The sequence below is a fragment of the Gossypium raimondii genome, chromosome 6, assembly GCF_025698545.1.
Source record: "Gossypium raimondii isolate GPD5lz chromosome 6, ASM2569854v1, whole genome shotgun sequence".
NCBI classification, from domain to species: Eukaryota; Viridiplantae; Streptophyta; class Magnoliopsida; order Malvales; family Malvaceae; genus Gossypium; species Gossypium raimondii.
Genome location: NC_068570.1, coordinates 6,482,939 through 6,499,808, shown reverse-complemented (window position 1 = coordinate 6,499,808; position 16,870 = coordinate 6,482,939). Strand labels below are relative to the sequence as shown.

General features: G+C 32.3%; 1 long non-coding RNA gene across 4 annotated transcripts; it reads right to left on the bottom strand.

The window, feature by feature from the left end:
- Positions 1-67: 67 nt before the first annotated feature.
- Positions 68-3,931, bottom strand: LOC128041827 (uncharacterized). 4 transcript variants are annotated; one of them, XR_008196711.1, is made up of 3 exons: positions 3,430-3,924; positions 321-3,290; positions 68-222 (listed from the first exon to the last, which is right to left on the bottom strand). It is a non-coding gene; the product is annotated as an uncharacterized LOC128041827 (long non-coding RNA). The 4 variants fall into 4 exon arrangements; XR_008196712.1 differs by having other exon boundaries at positions 68-522; positions 767-3,290; XR_008196710.1 differs by having other exon boundaries at positions 68-3,296; positions 3,430-3,931.
- Positions 3,932-16,870: the final 12,939 nt, after the last annotated feature.

The window sequence follows — 16,870 nt, the reverse complement described above, 5'->3', positions numbered from 1 at the left end:
CTCCGTAGAACTCCTCCATCACCCATCAATCCCAATCCCTATGCAATGCGACATGTCATATCAATAATGTAGCAAATCATGCTCATCAATATCAATTTCAGTAATGGTAGCATGCTTAACATGCATTCAGTAATACAGTATCGGTGTCATGCTTTGCATGCAATAAGTAGGATTAGTAATAAATAGTGGCATGCTTACTGTAGAGGCCCACTTTTATCCGGCCTAAACAAAAATAATAAAAAACAAAAATAAAAAATCCATTAATTAAAAGTCTAGTCCATATTGCAAGCCCAAATACAAAACCCTAAAGCCCAAATTACCTAAGCCCGAAAGCCCAAGAACCTAAATTTTTCAGAAACCCTAGCTCCCCCTAAAGTCTCTAGCTGTCGCTTCCCACACCACGTCAGCTGGCGTGCCATCTGAGGCCTGACACTCTCTTTGCCACCATTGCACCAAAATGGCAAGGTTGTGTGGCTCCCAACTACCGTTGACTTCGGCCCCTTGCCACCACCACCATGCTACCTGCAAAAAATAAAAGAGGACAGAAACAGAGAGCAGAAGCAAAAGCAAAAAAAGAAAAAAAAGGAAAACAAAAATATTTGTAATATTCGGCTGTAAAGCCCAAATCCTTTGTAGCTTTTGACAGGAAATGAAATAGAAGAAAGCAATAACAAAGCTTAAAAAAAAGGTAGTTTGTTTTATATTTTTTATTTTCAAAGCAAGCATAAAAAAGAATAATATAAGGTTTATTTTATTTTTAGTTTACCTGTTGAACACCATCGTGGATTTCCCCTTTCTCCAACTTGAGAAGCCTCGGAACCCCTAGGGTTCCGTCGAGGGTCTCGTCGAAAAAGGGAGAAACCGAAAGGTTTCTCTGCCCTCGGTCAGACTTTGACTGATTTTTTAGGGATTTGAACCCCAGATTTGCATTCTGCGCAAAAAGGGCTAAAAAAGTTTTTTTTAATTTTTTGGCCACCGGAGGCGGTGGTCGCCGTCGTTGATGATCGGTGGCCTTGGTGAAGGTTCGCCGTCTTTATGACAGAACGATAGGAAGGATTTGAGAGAAAAAAGAAGAGTGAAAGAGAGTTTTTTTTTAAACAAATGTTTAAAATGAATTCTTTTAGATTTTTTAGATTTAAATAGACCCCTAAAATGATGTTGTTTTGGGATTGGCTTCAGACGTCCAAAACAACGTCGTTTAGCACGAGCCAAAGATCTAACTCAAATAACCTCAGGGTTTGTGTGTTTTCACAGTGATGGTCTAATTGTCATTTTGGTCCTTCCACCTTTTTGCTCTTTTTTTAATTTCGTCCTATTCCTTTTTTATTTGTTTTAATTTCACCTCTTTAATTTTATTTTCTCACAAATTAGTCCCTTGACACATTGTTGACCCATTAAGGGAATGAGATGTGTACTTGGGTTGGGAAAATAACCCTCTAAGTCCCTGTATTTTTCCATTTTATTTTAATTTGACCCTTTATGTTCTATTTTTGTTTTTATTTTTTAATTTTATACTTTAAATTTTATTATATTTTCAGTTTGGTCCCCCTAACTCACTGACAACTTCTTTAAATGTGGCACGTGTGTAGTGGTTGGGATAATTGCATTCTGAGTCCCTGTATTTTTCTATTTTATTTTACTTTAATCCTTTATTTTCGAATCCTTCATAATTTATCCTTTAAATTTTACCACAGTTTCGATTAAGTCCTTTATTTAATTTAACTCATTTATTTTTAGTGTATTTTTGTTTTTAGCATTTTTAATTTTATTATTTACATTTTGCCCTTTAAATTAAGTAATATTTACTTTTATCTTTGATTTATTATTTTCATTATTAACCATGTCATAATTGTTATTATTATTGTTATTATCATCTATTTGTGTTGTTGTTATTATAGTTGCATTATCACTATTTGATTATAGTGATCACTGTTATTTGTTCTTATATTATTATTTTACTATGGTCATTTCGAAATTTTTTATTTTATTTATTATTTATTATTTATTTACTCGTGTAGTTATTTTATTTTATTTTAGTCATTACCATATTATCTATTATGCTTAGATACATTTATTTATTTCCGTACTACGCTCAATTGCATCTCATATTAAGTGGTGCATTTGTTTTTACACGACGCATAAGAAGTAATTAAAACCAAGGCAATGTTCATTATTTTTGAGATTCGAGGAGTCGTGCTCCTAACTTACGGAATATGACATCTTTCTAGAACCGAAATAATCAAACATCTTATTTAAAATTCAAGACACATAGGACTTAGGTAATAATCAAATGACGAGTATTCTTATTTTCGAGGATTCGAGATATCGTACCCTAACTTACGGAATATGATCATTTTTTCTTAATTAACTTGAAATAAGAAGGCTCTTTCCATAAAATTTAATTTAGCTAGCGATATTTTAATCAAAATCATGCAAGAAGGGTTTCGCATTTTAAATTTTCTTTGAATTCTCAATTCTCGACACTGAGACATCAAGTAATCTACTAGGTATCAATTTGGGGCGTTATGAGGGTGCTAATTATTCCTCATACGTAATCGACTCCCGAACCCACTTCCTGAATTTTGTACACTGAAAATTATCGTTTTAGTAAATTTAACGATTTTTTATTAAAATGATTAAGTTTCGAGGTAATTCAATCACACCTAATAAAAAAGATTGGTGGCTACTCCATTTTCGTTTTAAAATAAAAAGTCAATTTCCAAAAAAAGTTTCCACACTTACATGCAAACAATATACGATAACAGTCAATGGCATGTTTTACATGCAATCAATTTAACAATAACAATCAGCATGCTACAATACAAGTAATAACAGTGCAATTCAACCAATTTCAGCAATCATACAATCAGCTTAAATCTTTATAGCACTTACACATTTGGATAGACACATCTTAAGTCCCTATAACATTCCGCCATAGCACTTAAACCACATATATAATCGGCCAATCACCAAAGTAACACTTACACATGCTTACAACAATCATTAACACACAAAAAGTTAGGACCCACACCTGATTAACGCGAAACAGAAGCACTATCGCTAATCTACAGGTCCTAAGTTTCAGATCTAGCTAAATCTAGTTCAAATTTGTACCTAACACAAGAAAAGTTGTTAGAAATCAACCGTTAATCACCCTAAAGGGTTCGCCAAATTAGAGAAAAAGATTGGTTTTACAGATCTGATTTTAGAGATTACTACTTACTCTATTTTGACTTTAAAGGGTGGAGCAAGCAACTTCTGGCGCTACTGCTGATCCAAGTGATTCGGATCTGAACCTTGATAAAAATAAATACAAAAAAAAAAAAAACACATGTGAGATTCGACCATGAACTCTGATAGATTCGGCCATTAAAGGGAGTCAAGGAAGAGGGAAAAACAATACTAGATCTAATTCAAACTTCAACTTACACTCCAGATTCAGATGTGTGATGAAAGAAGTGCAAAACCGACAGCAAATAAAGAAGAAAAGAAGTGAGATTGAGGGGCCTCAAGGGGCAGAAGTGGTGTGCGAAATGGCAGCAATAATGGACCAAAAATAAATGGTACCACAATAAAGAAGCAAAAAAATAAAGAGAGGATGGGAGGTTTCCAATGGACGGCGACAACAACGATGGTTGTTCACTAGGGCGACGACAACATAGGAATAAAGAAGAAGAATACGGAATAAAATTAGGTCTTAGGGGCGACACAATGAAAAAGAGAGGAAAAGAAAATGGGGGAAGATGAGAAAAAAGAGAAGAGGGGATTTACCACATGGGATGACATAGTTAGGGTTTTAGGCCAAAATAAAAATTATGCTACAAGGGAGAATCAAACTCGAGTTTTAAGGATAATTTCATCAACTTTTAACCATCTAGCCAATTATGTTTTGTCTGGGTTAATGGATGAGTCATATGTTTTAATTTACTAAAATTTGTAGAAATGTTGTTGTAGGAGATTAGATAAAATGTTGGTTGTTATTACACCTCTTTCCTACGATTAATACGATGGTAGCATGTCCAGTGGCAACACACTCATCTTCCTATCATTTCATGTAGCATTATAAGTAAACCTTTCTATTTTCACAATTTTTATTTTATTATGATTTGATTGTAATTAGTTTTACAATTTTTAGAAGTTGGCTTAGGTTCTCTTTAATTTTCTTGTATAATCCTATAAATAATTAATAGATGCACTTACTTTAGTTAAACTTTTAGTTAATCTTACAATCATTAAAATAAATTTTATTGATTTAAGATCAAGTCTTAAAAAACCTTTAAATACAAATCAAATCAAATTATCAGCGTCTAACATAACTTTATTAAGAAAATGAGTAAAGTATTTATCTCAAGTTTATAAATAATTTATTTTATTTATATCATAATTTCGACTCCATTTTTGTATGCAAAGACTCTTGTTATCATAATGTTAAAATAAGATTTTATAATATGAAGTTAGCCTCTGACTGGACTAAAGTCAGAACATGTAATGTGAAAAGGCGGTGTCTACGTGGACATATTACCAGCCACGTCATGAGTAAAGGCACAACTGCCATGTCCTTCCAGTTACTGCACTCACAGAGACAAACCAGATGTATTCGTGGTGGGCTCTTAGTAGACAGTATTAAAAAGCCTCCATTTCAGTGTTTTGATTCCATGCTTATTTTTTTTTTAGAAAAGGGTTTTAATCTAGTATTTAGTGACTAATAAAATTATGACCTTTTAAGAGTTTTAATGGGTAATACAAAATAAGTATAAAGACTAATAATTTGAAGGCTTTTTCATAGATTAATTTTATTTCTAATAGTTTTTTATGTGAAACTAGCAAATTTTGAATATATTTTTGTATAGATAATAATTTGATAAGTTAGTAATGGAGTTTCTTTTTTTTAACTCCACACGCAAATTAAAAATCATCATGTCCTTAATCAATATTTTAAAAATAAAATTTAATTTTAACTCATTTATAAAATTAAAAATGAAATAATAAAATTCATGGATCACATAAATAAGATAAGCAACATGTGCCAAAATCCTTTTGTTTTCCTATCTAAATGCCCCATACCGAAAAGGTAAATAAGTAAAAAAAATGATCAGGTTGAGAAATATAAGGGATAAGCTCTAAAACTATTTATAAAGATAAAAAGTTTCAATTAAATTTTTATTTATGCTATTCTTATTATACCTATCCAAAGATCAAGTAGTCCGTCTGACTCGATAAACCCAATTTGATTAGGATTAGGTTTAAATAAAATTTTCACATTTTGAGCTGACATCTAAATTCAATTTAAATAATAATAAAAATATTTTTAAGATGTATAAAATACCAATTAAAAATATAATTTTTATTATTTTATTATTTTCAAATAGTGAAATAAACTTTTAAACGGATTTAGCTGACACGAAAACAAATATAAGCTTGAAAATTTTTAAAATTGAACTTCAGCCGAGCTCAACCCATAAATATCTAATTCATACATTTAGTATGGATTTTTTTTAAAAAAATTATCGTTATAAATTTGGAGAAAGAAATGGGTGCAACATGATTCAAAATAGAGGTGTTCATGGAATGGGTCCAACCAAAATTTTAAACTCATTTGCTAAGTCCGAGCCTAACCCGACCTGAAATATGAGTCTAAAATTTTGCTCAAACCCAGCTTGGATAAACATGCTAAAACCTAAGCCCGACCCGTTGCATTAATTTTTTTCATATTATTTTTATATAATTTTGAAATATATAATACATCAAAAATACTAAAAACATTAAAAATAAATATTTCCCAACAAATTGAAAATAAAATTTAAAACATATGTATACTAAGATAGATGCAATTTAACAAGCAAATACCTCTAAAATAATAATAATATTAACAATAAAACAAGTGATATACAATATCCAAACAATAACATCAAAATAGTAACAACATAAATGTGACGCCCCAAAACCCGGCCTAGGAGTTTAGACCGAATTTCGGAGGTCACATTGATCACCGAAGTGATCTGAAACAATTTTACAAAACGAGTTGTTAAAATCTTATTCGAACACAGTTATTAAAAACGAACTAAACCATTTAGCCCTTTTAGGATTCAAATTAGAGAATTCAAGTCACATTGAAAGCACTCGAAAAAAAGTTCCATAGTTTTTATAGATGTTTACAGTCCAAAACATTTCACAAATTAAAAAAAAAACTAAAACGTCCTTTTATTAGTCCGGCTTAAAACATGTCACTCCGAGACCTCCGGCATGCCAAGTCCAGCTATAGAAAACAAGGGTACCTGCAAAGGAATAAACTAATGAGGGGTGAGCTACAGAAGCTCAGTGTGAATTCAAAAATGATAGATAAATGAACACCAAAATGTCACAAAAAAAACTCAATGGCAATCTGATACACGAATAGTCTTCACAAACAAATTAGACGTGTCAGTACTGAAACACCTCGATCTATAAACAGTTAGTCTCTCAATCAGACAAACAGACAAGCAAATAGAATGCGGAATGAATGCAACAAGTAAATAAAATCCACCCAACCAGTCAAACACCTCTCCATCCCCCAATCACACCCCAAAAAGAGCTAATCAAAATCATCCAACAATGCACACCACATAGGACCTTGAGAGGCCCATCCAACTCTACACACCAAGTATGTGGACTAAGCCACTCAAATGTTAATATGCAGCAGAGCTGACATATATGTCGTACTGTATGGTAAACCGCTATACAGATGAATTGTAGTTGAAACTGCCAAAATATATCAGACTCCCTTCTCTTCACAACCAAACCCAAAAAGATTAATGCAAATGCAAAATGCACACCATTTGAAGACAAACTTACAGAAATGGAGTATGGAATCAGAAATGCACACATTCAAATGCCCAAAATCAGAATCAGATATAACATAACATCATTTAACACTCAACCGAATCACTTAATTAGTGTTATGATTGCGAATAATGCACAAGTCTAGGCCGAAACAAAGTCCCGACCACCCTTACAAAGACTTAGCCAAGGGTTGGAACACACATAGTCATAATCAAATAAAAACAGACACAGAACAAAATTTGGCGACAAAAGGCCACACGACTGTATACCCCGATTGTGTGGAAGTGCCCGGACCGTGTAGGGGTCTACACGCCCATGTGAAGGCCACACATGCCCGTGTGAGCAACCCGTGTAACTCACTGTCCAAAAGTGTTAAAAATAAATAGCAGAGGAGACACGGTCGTGTAGAGATCTCACACGCTCGTGTGGGGAAACATGCCAGTGTGATCAGGCCGTGTGGAAGAAAAAATCATCGAAAATCCTAAATTCCCAATTGCACACAGCCGTGTAAACTGCCCATGTGCGGCACACGCCCATGTGGCCACTTGTGTGGTCACGAAACCACACCGAAATAGGCTGCAACACGTGCCTTTGATGTCGAAACGATCCTCAACCTTTAATTACACGGAAACACACCAAAAGCACTCAAAATTTCAAGCAATTCCACAACAATCAACACTCCGGCTAGTCAAATTCAAAAACACACGAAATATCTCAAATTTCACAGAAAAAATAAAAAATTTGATAACAAAAAGGGACAGTTTCCAAACACACACCTTAGACGCGATAGCAAACAACAGAATCATTCGATTCACTCCTCCAAACTGATTCAAAAACCTCAATTAACATACAAATTAACGAAAACTTCAATTAAATAACAAAATAGAAAACGAAAGAGTCATTATCAAAAACCCCCAAAAGCAAAACCTACCTTCTTCTCTTCTGATTTACCAAACACCCGAGAACAAAACTCCCTTGACAACCAACAACAACGATAAAACGGAAGAAGCAAAGAATCAAAAGAAACTGAATATTTTCTTTTTAGGAAGAAAGAAAATTGAAAAGTCACAGAGAACAAAATAGATAAGAGGGGAAGAACGTGCAACTCTATTTTTTCCTTTTTGGTTTTTTTTCTATTCTCAAAATAAAAATAAATTAAAATAGCTAAAACTAATAAATATTTTAGCAACTAAAAAAACAAATCTAAAATAAAATTACTCCCGTAAACACACACGAAGATTCAAAACCAGAACCTAGAGGCAAATTAACACACAACAAACCACCAGACCAACAGGTCCATTCTGACATATAACACAACAACAAACCCAATTGTCCGATCGAGCCACTGACCGTACCTACAAATCTCAAAACTTCTAACCGCAAATTCATGGGTGTTACAATAATAGTGAAATGGTAGTAAAATAGGAAGAAAACAACAAGAAAATAACATTAAAATAGCAAAAAAAATAGCAGATTTTTTTGTCCTTTTGTGGATTTGGGCCAGTCCCAGGCCAAAAATGTCTTACCCGAGGCCTGACCCTTTTTTTGTCCAAACCCATTTTTCGGGCATATATTTTTGTCCAAATCCTCTCACTTTTCAAACAGGCATTCGAGCTGGGCCACCCAAACAGGTCTAATTCAAAATTTGGTCTGAAAACAACAATTCTACCAATGCAATTTTGGCTTCCTAAGTCATTAAATAACTTAACTTATTTATATTTATAATGGTTTATAATTGAATCAAAACTAAAATTTTATTTTTATAATTAATTCGAAATCAAAAAATTATTAAATAACATAACTTATTTGTTTTTCTAAAGATTTATAATTGAATTAAAATCAAATTTTTATTTATATAATTAATTTAAAATCAAATTTTAATATGTATAATCAAATCAAATCAAAATTTATATATATATATTATATTACAAATTGAATTAAAATTAATATGTAATTTTAAGATTTAACCAAATAAAGTTATGCATTACATATATATAAAGTGGTGAATCGGGGGGTGGCGAGCCGCGACCCCCTAAAATTATAAAATTAAATATTTTTTATTTAATCCCTTAACTTTTGAAAAGTTTACCCCTATTAATTTGTTGTTTGGCCCCTTCCAACTTTGAACAGTAAAAAATTAAATAAAAGAAGTTGATCACTAATATATTACAACTTTTGTTTTAGATAATAGTTGATCACTTTTTAAAATAACATTAAATATGAATTTAGGTTAAAATTCAATTTGTTAACTAGTGAAAAAGAAGTTTCTTTTCCTGCTGCTATTAACGATTAACGACTACTATTATCAATGTTTGTCCTTCAAACGCGGTATCGAGTACATCTTCTAAGGGTTCCTTTCATCTTTTTACAATTTTTTACTATTGTTTTTATTGTGTTTTAAATTTTATAGTTTAATTTAATTTTATAGTTATTAATTTTATCTATCTTTTAAGATATTGTAGTTATTAAGTCGAAAACAATTGATTAGTTTTTTAAAAAGAAAAGTACAGAGACAACACAATCACCTTTAGAAGCATCACAAATTGAGCTACCACCTTCATCGTTTGCTTCTTTAAACTTTGATGCTCATCCTTCTAAATTTCCTAGAGTTGAAGATGAGGCACTTGATTTGTCTAACTTAAAACGTAAACCTCAGTTACGTAAGCAAATATATGAGTATCCAGTTAATATGCATGATGAAATTCGAAGAACTTATATTAAGACTAGACCATATCAACCTATTGTTTCAGAATATCCGACTTCTAATTCAAAAAAACATCCTTGTTATTTTCAGCCATCATGGTTTAAACAATTTTCCTGGTTAGAATATTCACCTTCTAAAGATGCAGTATTTTACCTAGTTTTCTTTTTAATAGCAATCCAAGTAGTAGTTTTAGATCAACTGCATTTACTCATACTGTCTTTAGTAATTGGAAAAAAGTATACAATGAATGCAATTGTACTTTTTTGACACATATGGGAAAAGATCTGAATTCACTGCATAACAATGCATAACGAGTTTATGCAGATTTAATGAATCAAGCTCAACATATTGAATTATCACTTGATAGACAAACAACACATCAAATTGCAACTAATCGTCTACGTTTAAAAAATAGTATAAATGTTGTTCGATGGTTGGCATTTCAAGGGTGTGCTTTTAGAGGTCATGATAAAAGCTCTAGATTAAAAAGTCATGGGAACTTTCTTTAATTGTTATCACTATTAGCATCTTATGATGAGAAAGTTGAAGATGTTTTGAAATGTGCTCCACAAAATGCTAGTTATACTTTTTCAACAATATAAAAAGGGATATTGCAAATTTATGCCAGTAGAGTTCGTACTGTAATTCATGAAGAAATTGGTGATAGAAAGTTCAACATTATTGTGGATTAAATGAGAGACGAGTAAAAAAAAGAGCAAATGGAAATTGTTTTGAGATTTGTTGATAAACAAGGACGGGTAAAGAAATGTTTTTTTGATATAGTCCATGTTAAAGATCCTGCATCATTGACTTTGAAGAATGAGATTTTTAATGTTCTCTTGCAACATAGTTTTGACATACAAAATATTTGAGGTCAGGACTATGATGAAGCAAGCAATATGTGTGGGGAATTGAATGGCTTAAAAGTTTTGATTTTGAATGAGTGTCGATATGCGTATTATGTTTATTGTTTTGCTCATCGTCTTCAATTAGTATTGGTTGCAGCAGTTAGAGAAGTGATTGAAGTGCATCAATTCTTTAAAGACTTGTATGATATTGTTAATATTGCTTCTGCTTCTTTACAATGTTTGGCATCCATCAATGAGGTAGCTGAAATAACTCATTTGGTATCTAAGCAGCTAAAATAACTCATTTGGTGTCCATCAATGAGGTAGCAACTAGAACAGGAATGAATCAGATTGGCACTTTAAAACATCCTGGTGAGACTCAATGGAGTTCCCATTTAAATTCAATTACTAGTTTACTGACGATGTACAATGCGACTAGCATGGTTCTTGAAAATCTAAAAAATATCGGTTCTAACTATTCTCAGCGAGGAGATACTCATAACGCATATAATAGATTGAGATCTTTTGAGTTTATTTTTATTTTGCATATGATGAAGGAAGTTTTAGGGGTTACTAACCTTTGTCAAGCTTTGCAACATCGTTCTCAATATATATTAAATGCCATGATTTTAGTTTAGACAATAGAATATTTAATTCAAAAGTTGAGAGATGATGGATGGAATGAATTGTTGAAAAATGTGATATATTTTTGTCAAACTTGGGAGTTGGATTTTCTAGATATGAATACTTAATACATTGTGGATCGTGGCCGTAATAAGAAAGAAGATGTTATAGTAGAGCATCATTATTGAGTGGATATATCTTTTGCTACAATAGATACTCAGTTGGAAGAATTGAATAGCAGATTTAACAAACATGTTGTCAAGCTTCTCACTCTTACTACAACTTTAGACCCCAAAGAGTTTTTCAAGTTTTTTGATATTGATAAATCTTAAGAAACCAACATTAATTCTTGAATTTGATTTTTTTTCAATTTAATTCTTAAATTTTTTTTGTCTATATTAATATTGAAATTTAATAGCTTTTTCAATTTTGTCCATGTGATAATATAGTATTTTAATATTGTGCCATGTCATCATTTAAAACTTTATAATTTTTAACAAAAATTTAAGTGATAATGTGGTACAATTTCATCACGTCACGCTATTAGAGGGATCAAAATTGGAAAAATATACCAGCCTCCAGAATTAGTATTGACAAAAAGAAAAGTTTTGGACTAATTTGAAAATAGTAATCAAACTTGGAGACTAAATTTTGCCTTATCAAAAAAAAAAAAAAAAGCTTAAAGATATGTAAACAATTTTATTATAAATTAATTATGGGAAATGGCAAAATTAAGAACTTTTTGAATTGTTTGATGTCTTTCGCTCAAGTCCTAGTATCCTTAATATATAAAAAAGCACCTTATAATAATAATTATTAATTATTTTAAGTTGAAATTAGGTATCTATAATTGGTAGTAGTAATTAATTCCCTCGCTGTGGGTGCTCTCTGAAGAGGCAAACGACCTACGATGAAATGCGCTCCATTCTTATGAGCGGAGATTGAATCTCCAACCACATGATTAAAGGATGAGATGACACTACAATAAAAATAATCTTAAGCAACGCTCGTAAATTGTTGCTTAAATGACAAATTTCGTTGTATTAGACCTTATACAACGATTTTGTGACTGCTATGTATGTGATCGTTGTCTAAACTTAAAAGCAATGCTTATTTCATTTTGTTTTAGTGTTGCCAATGGTATTTGTTGTTAAATACAATATTTATTTGAAAAAAATTGCAACATTTTTTACAATTATTATAATACTATGTGATTGTTGCTTAAATTCAAAAGCTAACGCTTATATTTTTAAATAATGATTTATTCTAATATTACTACTGTGGTTTTATGTAATATTATTTTAATAGTTAATGACTTATTTTAATGTTTACATTGATAATTTAAGTAAGTGATTTATAAATTAAATGAAACATTTATTTGAAAAATCACATTAATAACTCAAATATGTCCAAACAGTCAATAAGACATACTAATATTTAAAACATTATTTTAAATTCTAAACCCACAGAAAAGAAGTATGAAACATTTTATGTTTTTTTTTCAATATAAAACAATCTAGTAAGTTATAAGTATCGAAATTCTCCTCATTTCCCATGCTTGCAAAATTTTAAGTGCCAAAGTTCTCATTTCCTTCATTCCAAGTACATTTAAACAAGTAATTTCAATAATATATTTCATAAAATGCTACCAATAACAATCATAATTCATTTTTAAGTTCTAAACTAAATAAAATAATACTTGAAAAAGTTATGCATAGCTGAAAATGACGAATCATATCTATTCGATATTCCATCTGGGACAATACCAGTACGTATCACCGATATAAAGCAACTAGAAATCAATAAATAAAGCAAGACCAAAAAACCAAAACAAAAATTTATTCGATTCAACCTTCTATTATCATGCTTTAGGATAGTAAAATTACTATAAGGCAATTATATTTTGTCAACTAAAATTAGATCAAGATACACCTCAACACATAATAGACAGTACCACTAATACAAAACAGACTTGGCATCTTAATAATAAATACATATATGTATATGTATGCTTATATATGTATCAATATATAGTTGAACTTTTGTGTACATATTAATTAATAAATAATTAGTTCTATCAATTCTTATATAAAAGAATATATACAACATTATATATGTTGTAAATGGTGATGTTAAAGGTAACGATTACCTAAAATTATTTTTATTACCATATGGTCTATTATTATTATTTTAATATTAAATTTCTAGTATAGATTATTGTACCATGTGTACAACCAACTTGAATAAGATTTAAATTTTTTTTTTTTTTTGGTTATTGCATGGGTTTAAAATAAGAGTCTAAAACATGATTTCAGAAAACCCTCAAGTTATCTCCCAAAAGTCTTGTTGTTTTTCATTCTTTTAAGGCAATTTTCACAAATATGTTGGGTTTCATTGACATTTAAAAGTTCACCATAGTGGAGAGTATCCCATTATGTCCCCTATAGCAAAGGGTCTTAAAACAAGACCAACTCACGGTCCATTATTGAATAATGGGGGTATATTGGGTGCCCTAATGATTGGTCTTTTTTTTTTTTTCCTTTTTCCAATTTAAATTGGGAAAACTTCCATGTGGGTCCTAAAAGCCAAATAGCATATATTAAAGGGGGGTAACTTCCCATACTAATCGATAATTCGAAAGGACTAACATCCAAGTTCTTGTACCAACAGTGAAAGAGAAACCAACTGAAACACATAAATCCCATATATCTCTTCACAAATGAGGCCTTCCCGCTTAGCAGTCTCCCTTCTGGTCTTGTTCATCATTTACCTTTCTAGCGTTCAAGGTATGCCAAGAATTCTTCTTTAGCATTGCCATACCATATTTATGTATCATTAAATTCTGACATCTAATCTTGTTTCTTTTGTAGGGATTCGCTTGGAGAAAAGTTTCAAATCGGCTGGACATGATCCTATACAGGAAGGTGCTTTGATGAAAAACAGTAATGGAGCTATGGGAGATATCCTTCTCTGCAAACAAGGGCATTGTACAGGTACCAAGAAGAGAAAATCACACCACTGGTTACCAAGCATTCATGAAGACTACTATGGACCTAGGAAGCACAGGCCAAGGCACCATTAAAATTTCCCTCCCTAGGATTAGTTCTTTTACCATATTTTAACTACCAGGCTTAGCTAGTTGTTTCATTATTCTTTAAAGCCCTCATAAAAACCGTTACCAAGGCCATGTAATCTGACAAATTCCTTTTCTCCACCAAGAAGCTCGTCTAACCATATATGAATAATAATTTCCCTTTCACTGGACCATATTATAGGATTATGGGGGCATTTGATTTGTGTAAGAATTCAAAGTTTTATCAATCAAAAACCATGGACAAAGTCCATATGTTGTCTTCTAGTGCAACAAATCCAACACATATACATCTCAATCTAAAGCAGATTCATTTTTTTAACATTCATTTTTGCAGGAAAGGGTAGGAAACTTTTTACTGCAACTTCTGCTATAACTCCTACATCTTCCACCATTTCAAAGGTTGGTTTATAGTTAATAGTTTAACATGTACATTTCCATAGGTACGGTTTAGATCTTCCCTTCCCTTTACATGTGACTTATGTAAACAGAGAGAAGAGAAGGGAGAAAACAAAGTTATACCAATTTCAACACTCAAACCAGCCGTCGAGGAAGAAAATGGTGGGAAGCAAGAGAAATTCCTTGTTGGTTCACCGACAACTTCCCAACACCCGGACGTCTATCACCACCATGTCAACATTATGGACATTGTTGAAATGGACTATTCTCCAGCTAGGAGAAAACCTCCAATTCACAACTAAGAGTGGGGGGATTAAAAAAGAAATCCAACATAAAAAGAAGCAAACGTTTTTCCGGAGAGGGAAATTTAGGGACAGTCTTCCAGGAATGCTGCAGGTTTTTTAGGGTTATGAATGAACTTAAATTTTCACATAATAGTGTTATTAGTTCTATTTTTTTCTTATATACTTGTTAAACCATCATTTGGTTTTTTGGAAGCTACAATATAGGGAAAAGGAAGAGAGATGAGTATTATACGGAACCAAGTGTTAGATTAAACCATCACTTTTTTGATGATGGAGCAATGATCATTACTTTTTGGGGGCTCTCTAGGTTTTTTTTTACTTATAATAGGAGGGCAACAATATGATTAGTGCGACTCGAATTCAGATTATACTTGGGGCGGTGATTATCCCGAGATTCTGATTCTTTAAGTTTTGTAACCTAGAATCAATTTTTTTCTTAATGAATTTAATTGTTAGTATAAAATATATAACCCGAATTGATAGTGTAAGAGCCCATTTTTGCCCGGGCCCATACCAGCCAAATAAACCCAAATAATAAAAACAAAAAAAAAATCCATTTACACCAAGTTTAAACCTAAAAAATATTATTACAAACCCAACAGGCCCAAAAATGAATTAAAAACCTCGCCCAAACAACTTTAACATTTTCGGCAGAAAGGAGCAAACCCTAAGCCTAAGCGCCGCATGCCCAGGCTCCAGCAACGCGCGCCGCTCCACCTCCTCGCACGCCGCCGCCGGCCGAGACTCGCCTATCTCTGGCCTTCCACGCCTCTGACGCCTGCAAAATGAAGACTCACACGCAACAGTGGAAGAAACAATGGCAAAACGACAAAAGAATAGAACTTAAGAGTTGTTTAATCCGGCTATAAGAGCCCGAACATCATCTTTGTATTTTTTTTACTCATATCAGTAAATCAAAAGAACAAAACAGAAATTGAAAAAGGTTGAAAAATCTAATTATTTTCTTTTCGTCTTTCTGTTTTCTATTTTCTGTTTGCCTTTTTATTTTTCATTTTATTTATTTATTTAGTCATTTCTTTTTCAAACCGGCTTTAACAAGTAATAGAATATAAAAGAAAAAGGGAAAATACCTAAACCGCCCCCACAGCTCTGCCGTCAGAGGCCCATCGCCGTCGTCGGATTTGGGACCAAAAAGGGCTAGAAAATTTTTTTCCTTCGGTCTCTCGGCATGAAAGGGTCGGGCTTTGAGCGCGCTGGAAGCGAGGGTTGAAACGCCCTCTTTGCGCAAAGCCAGCCTCCGGCCGTGGTGGCGCCAGCGGTGGCCCTATTGGCCAGATCTAAGGGTGCGAAAGGGAGAGATTTTGAAAGCTCTCGTTTTTTTTTTAGAAAATGGGGTGAAACTGATTTTTTCTGTTTCTTTTTAGTTTTTTTATTAAGGGTAATACGGCGCCATTTTGAGCCTTAGCTTCAGTGGCCAAAACGACGCCGTTTTGCGTCTGACCCGAAAACCTGATCCACGCTGAGGATCCGCGCGTTTCTTTGGGGGGAATATTTGCGCAATTAGTCCCCCGCTTTTTTGGACATGTTCAATGTAGTTTTTGTTTATTTTGATTGCGGCTCTAAATTTTATTTACATTGTAATTTGGTCCTAGAACCATGCGCATGCATCAGTATTATAAACGGCGTCGTATTGGGCCAAATGAAATGGGTTATTTTTGCGGTTAATCCCTCCGCTTTTGATTTAGTTCTTAATGGTGTCCTTTTTAGTTTTCTTAAATTTTCCCGTGTAATTTTGTTAACCTTTCATTTTAGTCCCGTTTAAAGCGGTGCGTATAAGGGTCAGGGATTAATTTCCCGATTGGCCCCCGCAGTTTTACATGTGTTCCAATCGACTTCAATTTCTTTTTATTTTTAAATTTCGCCCACTGTTTTTATTTTAATTCCAATTCAGTCCTTAATGTGTTTCTTTTTTAGTCTCTCAATTAATTAATTAATTAATTCATTTCAATTCTTTTTTTACCTATTTAATAACTGGCACTTCATTTTAATTACTTATATTAAATTGTTTGATTATCTTTTCTAATTTGATTTTATATGTTACTTATTTTAAACCTTTTTG